At 38.8% G+C, this 12,589-nt stretch overlaps 1 long non-coding RNA gene across 2 annotated transcripts; it reads right to left on the bottom strand.

Annotated features, from left to right (window-relative positions):
- Positions 1–2,961: 2,961 nt before the first annotated feature.
- On the bottom strand, positions 2,962–8,970 carry LOC139689395 (uncharacterized). Of its 2 annotated transcripts, none has more exons than XR_011701317.1 (3): positions 8,927–8,970; positions 7,060–8,744; positions 2,962–4,996 (listed from the first exon to the last, which is right to left on the bottom strand). It is a non-coding gene; the product is annotated as an uncharacterized lncRNA (long non-coding RNA). The 2 variants fall into 2 exon arrangements; XR_011701316.1 differs by having other exon boundaries at positions 7,060–8,754.
- Between the last annotated feature and the right edge of the window lie 3,619 nt (positions 8,971–12,589).

Consider the following 12,589-nt stretch of genomic DNA (forward strand, 5'->3'; position numbering starts at 1 on the left):
TGGTCGCAACGACATAGGCTTTGGTGCTGATTTGCTCGACCTGCTCCTTGAAATTTAGTCTGGCGTCCAGGGTCACAGCAAGATACCGATTGGACGGCAGCGATGCCATCTCGGTATCGCTGGCCTAAAGTGATATCGTTTCTCCTACACCTTGGAATCATTAAGATTCCTTGAGCATCTAAATTGTGTCTTAAAGACCAATTTCTCACCTTCGTAAATGCATCCAACTGTGCTCTGAAATGCAGATGTATACATCATGCAAAATATATTCATGAATAACTTACCTTGACATGGTCCATTACTTCCTGCTTGGTACGCTTTGGAATACAGCACCTGGATATTGTCCAGAACAAGATACGGCCATATTTGAACAAAAAATTTTTCTGTCGCTTCTAAATGATCAAAGCGTATTCCTACACTCATTTAGTTTACCAAAGGCATTAAAATTGTCAGTTTTCAGGGTCAAATAATCATAATTTAAAGAATTATATAAAATATACTTATTTAGAATAAATAAAGCCTAAATTTAAATCAAAGAGTCAGTTAAATAATTAATGATAGAACATAACCGTAAAATATATTCTTCATATATCACAATGTAAGGTTTCAAAAGGATAGGAATCAAGTGTTTTCCCTTCACATAGGCCAATGTGAGCATTAGAAGTATATCCAGTTTCAAAACTTGTAAATCGTGTGTGCAAGCCTGACTAATGGGACCCATTTGAAAGCGTGTTTTACATGGACAAATTTTGTTTCCAATTGTATTTTCAGTCTTGATTGCTATCACATGGGATTCCATTGGTCTCAAGACATTTATTTATATCTATTAATCAAAATTTGATAAATGCCAAAATTGTTAGTATCTTCATCTTCCTCTGAGGTCTTCCCGCTCGCAGTCTTCATTGAATGCTCATGGAGGGTGCAGCAGGAACCTTCCCAAACACCCCAAACCTTCTCTCGTCACATAAATGATCATCAAGGAAGCCATTTCCCAACTCAGCTCCTCTCTACGGAATTGTATTTTTCCTTCATCCTTATCGTGCATGACTTTTATAATACTGCTTGAGACATACAATGTCAGTCGTAACAGTGATCAAATTCCATCTTAAGTTCACAGCCTCTACTTACTAACAATGAATCAGAGGTCCAGCATAAATCACTTGCCCACAGATAATTTCTTCAGTACGTTATATCCTAATCCGGCTCCACATTGATTGCTAGGATCAATGCAACCACAGGGGGAGGGGGAGAGATGGACAGGGAATGAAACACTTCCATTTTTATTAATACATCTTGCCCCAAAATTGCACCTTTGGGTTTCATCTTCAAATTCATTGATATCTGATTGGAAATGAAAGGCACACATTTATAATTAAACTTTTTCTTGAGCCAATCATAATCTTCAACTTAAAGTTTTGTGATACATAAATGATTGCTTTATTCATAGGAAAATATGGCCAGTGAAGGTGTATTAATCTCAATCATATATTGTAATTGGCTATTTTCTTACTCATTACAGCAATAGTAAGACATGGTAAACTATTTTCCAACGCCCATCTGCACATAAGGAGGTGATAAGCAAGAAATATAGGATGATGGGAGGGGTGAGGATTGAGGGTAGAGCACCAAGTATTGACGGGTAGCAGTTAGCTTTGAATACATATGTTGCATAGCCAATGAGAAAATTACTTCAGGTACTAGGAACCAGGTTTCCAGATTGGTCTGGTGAGCAAATCTGTTATTGGTTAATCAATGTAGGTAACCTCAATCCCCCCCATATTCCTGTTCAAATGTGGCAATTATTTATATAATTATCTACAGGAAAGTGCAAGAATAGCTAGCTTTTACAAATTCAGGTCAGTGATGTGCTTCTAGCAAACATCTACAGATTTTAATACATTAGACATTTTTCTCATACTGTTTCTGATCTAATGTTCTGATGCACCTATCATATAACTGTTAATTGCATTGTGTTTATTGCTTTTACGAGGTTCATTTCTCCATCGTGTTCTCAAAGATCCAATTCCTATCCTATGACCCCTACTTGGGTTCTTCTTAGGAGGTTTTCTATTGTACATTGCCTGTAGCATTTTGTGACCAGCATCTTGTCATGGTAAAAAAATCATGTAAACCTACCGAGTTGCTGTCTACAATAGCCAAGTCTTGCGGCAACCATTTTCCACTCTAAAAAACTAAATTAATGTTATAATAGATCAATTAGCTCTTTCCTCCATTAAATGGAAATAAAGCTTCGCATGCCGGCCAATATCTCTTCTCTACTGGAACAGAACTCTTCAACCTTGCTACTCATTACAATTATATAGCATCTGCAGTTGATTTGATCACAGGTTTTACTCTTTTAACACGAATATGAGTAATTTGGTGGTTCAATTCACATTTGATGCTGCTTAGTGCATTTATTCAGGGAGAGTAAAAGGGAGTCCATGTCTTGAAATCATTTTTTTTAACTTGGATGCCATGAGAGGGAACAGCGTTGTGTTTAAATGTGTGTGTGTGTTGGTAACTAAGGAACAAAGTCACACACAGTGAGAAAATATGTGGTATTGAGCATTTCAGATAGATAAAAATTTAATCACTATGCTATGCAGTTTAATCATTATGCCAAGAACTGGTCATCATTAATGAGTTGTGTGCTTCAAATACTTGATCGAAGTGAAGCAGCTCCCTATGCCGTCATCTTTATCAACAGTGCACGGCTGTGTCACGGTGTTCCTCTCCTTGTCACTTCCCTGGATTCTTCCTCTCTCTTTCGCAGGAGCGTCATGCGTTTGAGGGGTTTTAAAGATAACCAGGAATTATTTTACAAATTATTGTATGTGTGATAAATGTATGTAATGTTTGTTCATTATGTTGTGGATAATAGTTACTAATTAACGAGACAAATATTATATTTTTTCGAATTAAGGAGAACCTAAAATATTTGATGCATTAATTCCCTTGATTTTATGCACAATCTCTGTACATGTTTAACATTGTGTATGACCAGGGAGAAGGTTGTATAAGAGAGTCTTGTCTCAATATCGCCAAAAAATCTATGCATCTACCACTGTACTTTAAATTATTCATTAATGTAATGCACACATATATAGGGGGAATAAGTTCAAGTGTAGTGTTGCTAGAGATGGAATTTTAAAAACATTAATTTCTCCTTTAAAATAGTCCTCCTTAATGTTCTCAACTTGAGAAAAAGTTTGAAATAATAAATACTTTTTTTGATTTCTGATTAGAAATTTACTTAATACTTTCGATAGCATCTCTTGACAACGGCACTAGCAAAGACGGAGTTATTAATGGAGAACTAATAGAAGTGTTTTAGAAAAAAATCTGAAGCGCCCACTGTCTGTCCTATCAGCGCCCCCAAATATGAGCGCAGTAAAAGTAATATTCAATGATAAAAAGGAGAAGAGGGCGGGACCCATAGGGGCTTGCGGGCGCGCTGCTGTATCACACGCTACTGTGTTTTCACTACTGATTGAGCAAAGTACTTTGACATCAGCCAACTAACTGGTCATGACCCCGGGCCTCCAGTCAAATATATTATATGTTTTTACTTTTTCCTCGTCAATAATGGTATCATCCCACTCCTAACCCATAAGGCGAAGGAAAAATTAATTGCAATGATTAAGTTAAAAAAAATGTCTTGTGCCATTGTCAGCTCGGAAACTTTTCAGACCACCCTCGTGAAGGTCCTTGGAGTATATATTAGGATGAAAAGAAAATGCGAAGAGGGATTTTAATGAAATGGTAGGCGATGGAAGCCATTGAGTTTTAAAGAGACGCGGGATCATTTGGTTTAGACATCACAATAGACGCAAGTATCCATGTAAAATCCAGAATGCCATGGAATTGGCACATATATTATGGTTTGTTACCAATCAAATGGAATGGCTTGCCGCTACCTGATGCTGACTCTGGTCACATTTTAGTATTTACGAAGTGTAGCTTCCGACGACAAAAAATAAGTTAGTGGAGGCGGGTGATGAAATGAACCGCAGAAGCATGAATTGAATTGACAAGGAAGAAGTTTTGGTGGACTGCAAAAAGTCATGGATGAGTGGCAGGAGCTGTGGACATACTTAGGCATGCAATTCTAAAGATAAGATAAATGAAGCACATCGAGTTAAATAGTGAATCGCGACACCAAAAGAAGGGAAGTGGAATCCGGAGTTTGCGGTTTATGTCAGTTTGCAGAGGAAGAGTGACCGTGGGTCGCTGCACAAGAAGGTGAAGACACGCTCGGAAATAACGAGAATTACGGGAAGGTATGTGTGGAGGGACAGAAGAGGGTGATTAATCCCATCCCTGGACACGCCTAGAATCGCCTAGATGCGAGTGTGGTACGCAGAGTTACGATGAGCAGTGATGAATATAGAATTCAAAGTTCCATGCCAAACCATCAATTGGCAAAGAATTAATTATGTAAAATTCACTGCCTGCAAATATGAAGAATGGAAAAGTTCACAATTTTACTGTGACATTTAGTTTCGTGTTCTGCCGGTGACAAACCAAACCATGGGAGGGGTCGTCTTCGGGGATTTCTCGCAAGGTCTTCGTCACGGCTGATTGGATCTCTTCTATGGACAAAAAATGGGTTCCTCTCAGGGCTGCCTTAATCCAAGGGAACAAAAAGAAGTCTGCTTGGATGGTTGAAGGGGCTGCTGGTTGACGGCCTTCCAGAGCGTTGCTCGTCGTGAACCTTTCCCCGGCCCTCCTTAAAGGCATAAAACCACCTCGAAATTAGTGATTCGGACAATATAGAGTACTCGAAAGCCTCATGAATAATTTTTTAATTCCCTTCAAGAGTTTATTCAGTTTATTTCGAAACTTAGTAGATTTAAAGAGAATTTAGGCCAAATGCCGAATAATGCGACCAAAGTATTGTTCTCCGAGCCCGGCTAAAAGAAGTCTCAATGGCTAGATTTCCAAGCAGCTCCCCAGCTACGGTCTCCTGGTTTCCTGCATCCTAGGACTGATCCTGCAATAGATAAGCAAAACGATGTTAAATTAGACAAAAATGAATGTTTGTTACCTTTTAACATTGAAGAATATTATTTCTAGTGAGTGAGATTGTATTTGTAATTTGTAATGTAGTAATTATATAAGTGTAAATGGACTGATTCGTAGAAACCGTGAAGTATTTTGGTGGGAATACTAAATGAGTTCAGTGTAGGTTTCTGTTCCGTCAAAGCTAAAGACTACATTATACGAGGACTATTGAACAATGAATTTGATTCCCCATGAAGATAAAGTAGTACTAAAGATCCAGAACATAAAGATGGAGGAAAATAAAGTCAAACGTTTCTTAGGAAATGATGTGTTTGGGTTTAGTAATTGGAGAGGCAAACGCGATGCCATTGCACTCATGACATCACTAATAGAGAGGAATTGATAATACAATCGGGACGTGTAAACCTGTGTCGTAGATTAAAAAATGTGAAAAATGAAATGAATGAAAAATTAATAGCGTATTGCTGAGAAAAAGGAACATTCTGGATGGACAGAAGGCTAACCAGAGGGAATTCGTAAGATCACTTAGGTTTGTCGATGACCAAGCTCTAGTTAGTCAGTTACTCAAGGGGTTGCAAGCTTTGCCGAGTCAATTGGGGATTCAGTGCGATAGGTATGGGATGAGAATCAACGCAAATAAACAAAGGTTGAGCAATTTACAAGAAAAAAGGTTTCTTTTTTTTAATGCTCTTTGCAATTTTACCGGCTGCTCGTTTGATTGATCTTGAATCTTCGGGTCGCGGCCTTTAAATTTGCTTTTTAAACCGGTAAAGATGAAAAAATATTTTAAAAACCAAATGACCTCCTAAGACAGAAGGATTTTTCCCGAAGGACTTAATATAGAAATTAAATAGGATTGATCATTCAAAGAACTGCAAGAGATGCCGCGAGTTGGTCAAAGGTAATCAGTTTTTCTTACCATTGCTAGTGAAGTATGCAGAGTCTTGCGGAAGTCATATTGAAGTATTTCTAGGATATTATGCTAACACACAAAATGTGTTATTTGTTCATAAACAAGTTTCTGTAGCACTTTGGGCAAAATAAGTAGGAAGCTACTTGGGCTGTGATCTGGGGCTATGATTTTTGAATGTTTTGGGTTGGGGCGAATTAATGTATTTTTCTACAAAGAAAGAAATGATTCCTGTGAAAGGGAGCGGTTGAAAATGTTTGTTGAGAAATGAGAAGAGTTGGTTTAATCGGAAGTGGAAAATACACTGCATGCGACCCTAATGGTGTGGATTTCAGTTTTTGTAAACTAGTTGGGAACCTCTAGTTGTTTTACCAGGACAAACTGAAATGCATTAGCAGGAGGTTGATTGTAAGTTAGTTTTTCATGGAATGCTTGAAGAGTCCCCCGTGCAGCCATGCATTTCCCTTTGTCAATTGTTAGCCAAGGAATTTTATAAGGAGCGTTTTATTTGAGGAATTGGATTAGAAAGAAAAATGACAACTTTTTCTCCGAAGAAATTTAAATATTCAATAATGCACGATGGAAGTGATGGCAGCGGATTCAATTAAATCGTAATTATTATAACATTCATGATACGTTTAGGGTTAAAGCTTTAATTTTACTTTGGGGTATTAAGTGAGTAGACTCTGCACATTAAGTCATGGTAGGAGATGCTCTGGGCAGCAAGTTGATCATGGAATACTAGTTGTTTAGGATTAGAAGAATCCACGTCAAGGATGGTTAAATTTCACTTATTGACTCAAGTGGTTAGATGTTTAAATTATAGGCATTGAATGTGAGCCAGAAGTCTGCGGTAAAAGGAGAGAGGGGGCTGGTGAAGGGATAGGGTGTGGGCGGAGGGGAAGGGAGTAGGAGCGCGTGTTCCTGCTTAGTTAATTTTGCCAGTCGTCCCCGAAATGTACTTCCGCGAATAAATGGCGCAACTGCGGAGGGGCGCCGTTGGCGTCTAACCGGCTGATCCCGCGGGGAGAGAAGGGACACAAGGGGAAGCCCTTCAATAACGTTTGGTCACTTTTCACCACATCACTCATTTGTATCATCTTTTAAATTTAGACGCTTACCTGAGAGACAGTGACAGCGCGGGGTTCGAGATGATGTGGTGGCTAGCGTACTGGCTTCCCACCAAAAGGGCATTTTTCAGTATCTCGATCCCTACTTGAGGCGCTACGTGGAGGTTACTTTGAATGAGTACGCCGTCCGTCGGATTAAACGTAACTTGCGAACCCCTTGACATGTTTCGAAAGGAGTAGGCTAATGCCTACGCCGGGTTTCTCGCCACCCTTCAATGTTTCCTGTCCAGCCATCATTGCGCAAATGACCCCAAAATACTAATACTAAGGCAGTGAGTGCTATATAATTTTGATTAATTTCATTTACAAACCCTTCTACAAACTGTACAATATGGTTCGTTAAGATGAAGGTTAAAAATTTGCGCCTTAAAATATATGTTGTAAAGTTAGTCTTTGAAAGATAGCGAGAAACTCAATTTCTTCTTTCCGTATTACAGTTTTTCCGAAATTTTAGGATATAATTAAGAAATATTGTCGGGTAATACAAATGCCAATTATAAAAAAACTAGGCGAAACTGAAATGAAACTATCTATTGGACGTCTACTTTCTTTCGGACGAGGAAAATCTGTGCTGCGTGCTGAATTGTCTAATTCCTTCCCTGCTCTTCCGCTCTCGATATGGGGCACCTTTACGTCATTCAACATTGTACAGTCATAATAATCGCATTCCTCCGCCGTCTTCACGAACACGTGCCCATGGATATAATTTCCCTCAAAGATTTATAACAGATACAATATGTCAAATATTCCCACTACCCCATTCTCCACCATCAGACAAGTTTCACATTTCGAGTAGTTGCAAGTGCTCAAGATTCCACACCCTCCCTGGTATAACGTGCTTCATTCCAATCATCCGACCTTTTACAACAGAGTCAAAGAAGCTGCAGTGGCACTTCTAAATTAAATATCATCAACAAAAACTAAACTTTAAAATTTATATTAATTGAGAAGTCGTTTAGATATAACACACAAACATTAGGAAATAATGAATCAAAATCAGTGTTGATATAATAATGTGCCAATAATTAATAAATGTGAAATAATAATAATGTTGTCTAGCAACCTTGCGAGCGTAGATAATACGGAAGATGGAGTACATGGATATTATGGAGAGGATAAATGCAATGTTAATATCTTTTACCTTTGTTTGGATTAATTTTCCAAGTTGAAATTGAAAAATATCGTAAGAAAAATATAATAATGTCTAACTGCGGAAATTTCTTTACAAATATTCCTCCTTGAAATTAAAGTGAACTATACATCGGGTCTTAAAAGAACCGATATATAAACCTGGCTGTGGTAGCAGCAGTAGTTTTAGGGGAGGCGACCGACAGCTGAGGTCTTTTGCGCCATTAGGGATGGATGGCAAAGGAAAGGTGGAGAGAAACCCGGCGTCGGCAATAGCCTGCTCTGATCGGAAGGCGCCAAGGGGTCCGCAGTATAACGTCCCTTCCGACGGACGGCGTACTCACTCAAGGTGCTCCCCACTATAAACCACTAGCAGGTATCGGGATACCATTGAAAAATATATTTGCCGCCTCCGGGATTAAATCCCGGACCCTATCGGTAGGAATCCAGTACTGCGTCATCCACCTCACTGGAGGACTCATCATCGTGCAGTTGCTACAAATTTCATGGACGGCATTCAAAACCAACAGCTGGAAAGTTGGCAACCTCTGAAAAGGACTTCGTTGAAAGAATAACATGCATCCGAACCAAATAAAAAATCATTTAAAACTTCGGCGATAACGAAATGATTTAATTCCCAATTAACAGTTATGAACTCAAAGAATAAAATTAAAAAAAGCATCAAGGAATACTTAAGCGTTTTCAATACATCTACCCTTTCGGTACTCACCTCGGAATAACTCCGCCAGCACGTCTCTCCACGACCGAATTCAGGCGCCAACTGCCAGAGGAAGCGGCGAACCGACCGGAAATTCCATCGTGGCGCCATCACTACGTATTTCAATTCAATCCTCAAGAACACCATTATTTGCCATTTGTGATATTAAATATGTTTAAACATTTGTTGATTGTTATTGCATTATAAAATATGAATTTTTATTTAATTTTCCCTTTTGTTTAGCTAATAATTCATTAAATATTTTCGACTTATTGACACTCTGTTGTCTTCAAATAATGATTAAAGATGGCGGCCTTACGAATTTTAATAAAACGGCATCCTAGCCAACAGTTGTTGCAGAGCCGTTATCAATAATTCAAAAATGACTACCATTTCCTCATTGGAGAGTTGTGGTGAGCCAAACATTCAAAGAAATATGGTTTTAGTGCACAATATCCGAAATATCTATTTGCATTTTTAGTCTAAGGGAATTGTACATTATGTCATCATTTACTCAATCTAAGATCTCGATGCACGTTAATTTCAACGCATTGGTTCGAAGAATATTTATGTGGTCATTTTAATTGAAATATTACCAAAAGTCTCCGTTAAGTGTAAATGTTCGTAGATCGATTATACTACTTACTTTTACACACGATCCCAATTTCTCCTGAACAACATTACAGTAAGCAGTCATCATCACACGTCTCACTCCTTTACTAAATGGACACTCGGGTAATACCAATAAATGAATTCCACGGGGTCATAACCACTCGGCGTAACATATGGCCCGCACCAAATCAATCGCACGGTGTGTACGCAGATGAGACACCAAATTGCACATTACATGAGATCTATAAACAAAGATTACGGAAGAGCGATGCGACACACGTTGCGAGACACGCTTCCCACTTTTGCGATGCATGTCCAATGAGGGGGAAGTTACGAGACTCGTCTTCCTACACGGCAGCCTTAGTTACTACTCTTCGATGCTGGGAGTTTACTGTAAGAAGAAGCATATCTATCAAAGGACCATTACGAAGTAATACCTCAGTTATGAGTTGTGGGGGTTAACTTTAATGAGAAGTACTCCAATGGCTATTAAATGAATTAGCGCGAAAGGAACACCTTGACGTCTTAATGGTCTGTATCTCTTGCCTTTATCTTGCACGAAGCATTCGAGGAATTTACCGTTTTGGGAAATGTCTATTCAAAAGTATAAGCGGAGGAGTTGTTTATGTATTCGATTTACAGTTTTAAAAATCGACTATAGGTTTAAAAGAACCGATATATAAACCTGGCTGTGGTAGCAGCAGTAGTTTTAGGGGAGGCGACCGACAGCTAAGGTCATTTGCGCCATAGGGGATGGACAGGAAAGGATGAAGGGTGGAGAGAAACCCGGCGTCGGCATTAGCCTACTCTTTACGAAAGGCGCCAAGGGGTCCGCGGCTTAACGTCCCATCCGACGGACGGCGTACTCACTCAAAGTGCCCTCCACAAAGCACCTCATGTAGGGATCGAGATACCTCTGAAAAATATTCAGCACCGCCGGGACTTGAACCCGCGCCCTCAGGGTGGGAAGCCAGTACGATAGCCCCCGCACCATCTCGATCCCCACGAAACTCGTCTTCCTACACGGCAGCCTTAGTTACTACTCTTCGATGCTGGGAGTTTACTGTAAGAAGAAGCATATCTATGAAAAGACCATTACGAAGTAATACCTCAGCTATGAGTTGACTTTAATAAGAAGTACTTCAACGCCTCTTAAATGAATTTGTGCGAAAGGAACACTTTGACGTCTTAATTGTCTGTATCTCTTGCCTTTATCTTGCACGAAGCATTCGAGGAATTTACCGTTTTGGGAAATGTCTATTCAAAAGTATAAGCGGAGGAGTTGTTTATGTATTCGATTTACAGTTTTAAAAATCGACTATAGGTTTATTTTGTGGGAGGCGACTGACCGCCAAAGTCATTCTTTTCATTAGGGAAGGATGGGAACGAATGGTGGAGAGAAACCCGGCGTCGGCATTAGCCTACTCCTTTCGAAAGGCGCCAAGGGATCCGCAGATCAGGAGAGGAGAGTACGACTTCCGTCGAAAGGGATCCTAAAATCACCTCAAGAAGATATTTGGATACAACTGAAAAAAATTGTTCTCTCCTGGATTTGAACGTGGGCATTCTCAGTGGGATGCCTATACGTTAGTCACTGCGCAAAGTTTGGTTGATGATATCCAAACAAGTACTCTCACTTCGACATTACTTCTTTCATTTCTATTTAGCAGACCAGCCGATAAGTACAATGAAACCGAAGCCAAACTTGTTAATTACATTTCTTGATATGACGTTCATATTAATTTACCTTTTCTTTGCATTCGTCAATGAAACCTCATTTTCGTGACCCCCTTACGCTCCATTAAAAACTGCTTATTGGAACAGCGATACGATATTAAGAATTCCGTGTGGTACTGGATAATACTGGGAAAGAGACTCATGACCTGCTCAAGAAGGCGCTCAGGGAAGTGTTGTGCAACCTCTTTGATTCCTACTTTACGATCCCGACACTAACTCCGCATTCACGAGTTAGAAACGTTTAAATGCCGGCATTCAAATTATTTATCCTGATATCTGTATTCCTTAGAACACAGCCCTTTAATCTTATAATCTGAGTGCTATCCAATGTTGTATTTTTAACCTGTTGCATTACATAAAATATTATACAATAATAATAACTATATGTAAATCCATAGAAATCATATGCATAGAATGCTTTTCCAAGTCAAATTCAACAAGTTTAACAGAATTATTATGAGTAAAATAATTTTTCCACACCATTTCTCCCCTTCCGTGAATTATTAACATTTTGCAGATTGCATTCAAATAATAAAAACCTTCCTCATCACTTGGATCCTAAGATATGAAAGGAATTGCCATTCGTCATTTCCCTTCCATAATAAATTTTCCTTGATCTTGCGAAAATTTAGCCAGTGTCATATAAACTTTGAAGAATGGACGCAAGTGATACTCTTTATTAGCGATTTTACAATTTCGAAAATATATCAACGAAGACAAATATTTCTTATGCTACTAAATATATACACGTACCGCTGAAGTTTCCATCGCAAAAGATAAATATAGAACACAAAGAGCGGATAAAATGAGGCGCATCTTTGATGCCAAATAGCTCACTATTCCTTTAGCATGTAATGAACTAATCAATTTCCGATTGAATATTAGTATCACTGAATATTTTTTACCTATCTATTTACTTATTCCACAATTCCTATTTTCATCTGCCTCCACCTCGTTTTCAAATGATTATCATCTCTTTTTACATTTCTCAGCATTTCATCACCTCTCAGTATCCCCTAGGTTAACTTACGCTGACTTCTTCAAATTTCTCCAGATCGTCGTTACTCATAACGGAGCAAGTTTTTAGCGTCCTATGATTTGTTTTCCTTTAGTTTTCTCCAAACTAACACAAAAGCCTTCCCTTGACATTCCCTCTTTCCTCGACGACCAATTATTCAGTTATTTCAGAACTCTGAGCTCCAAATTAAAGTTTTACTGGTTATTTCTTTGTATCGATATCTTACGTTCCCACCATCATTTTCCACTTCGTCGTCAAACGCTCTTTACATAATATACTTCTGATTTGATGCTCCCATCATTCTGCCT

Source organism: Hetaerina americana, unplaced genomic scaffold, assembly GCF_022747635.1.
Source record: "Hetaerina americana unplaced genomic scaffold, ioHetAmer1.1.p SCAF_23, whole genome shotgun sequence".
Classification (NCBI taxonomy): Eukaryota; Metazoa; Arthropoda; class Insecta; order Odonata; family Calopterygidae; genus Hetaerina; species Hetaerina americana.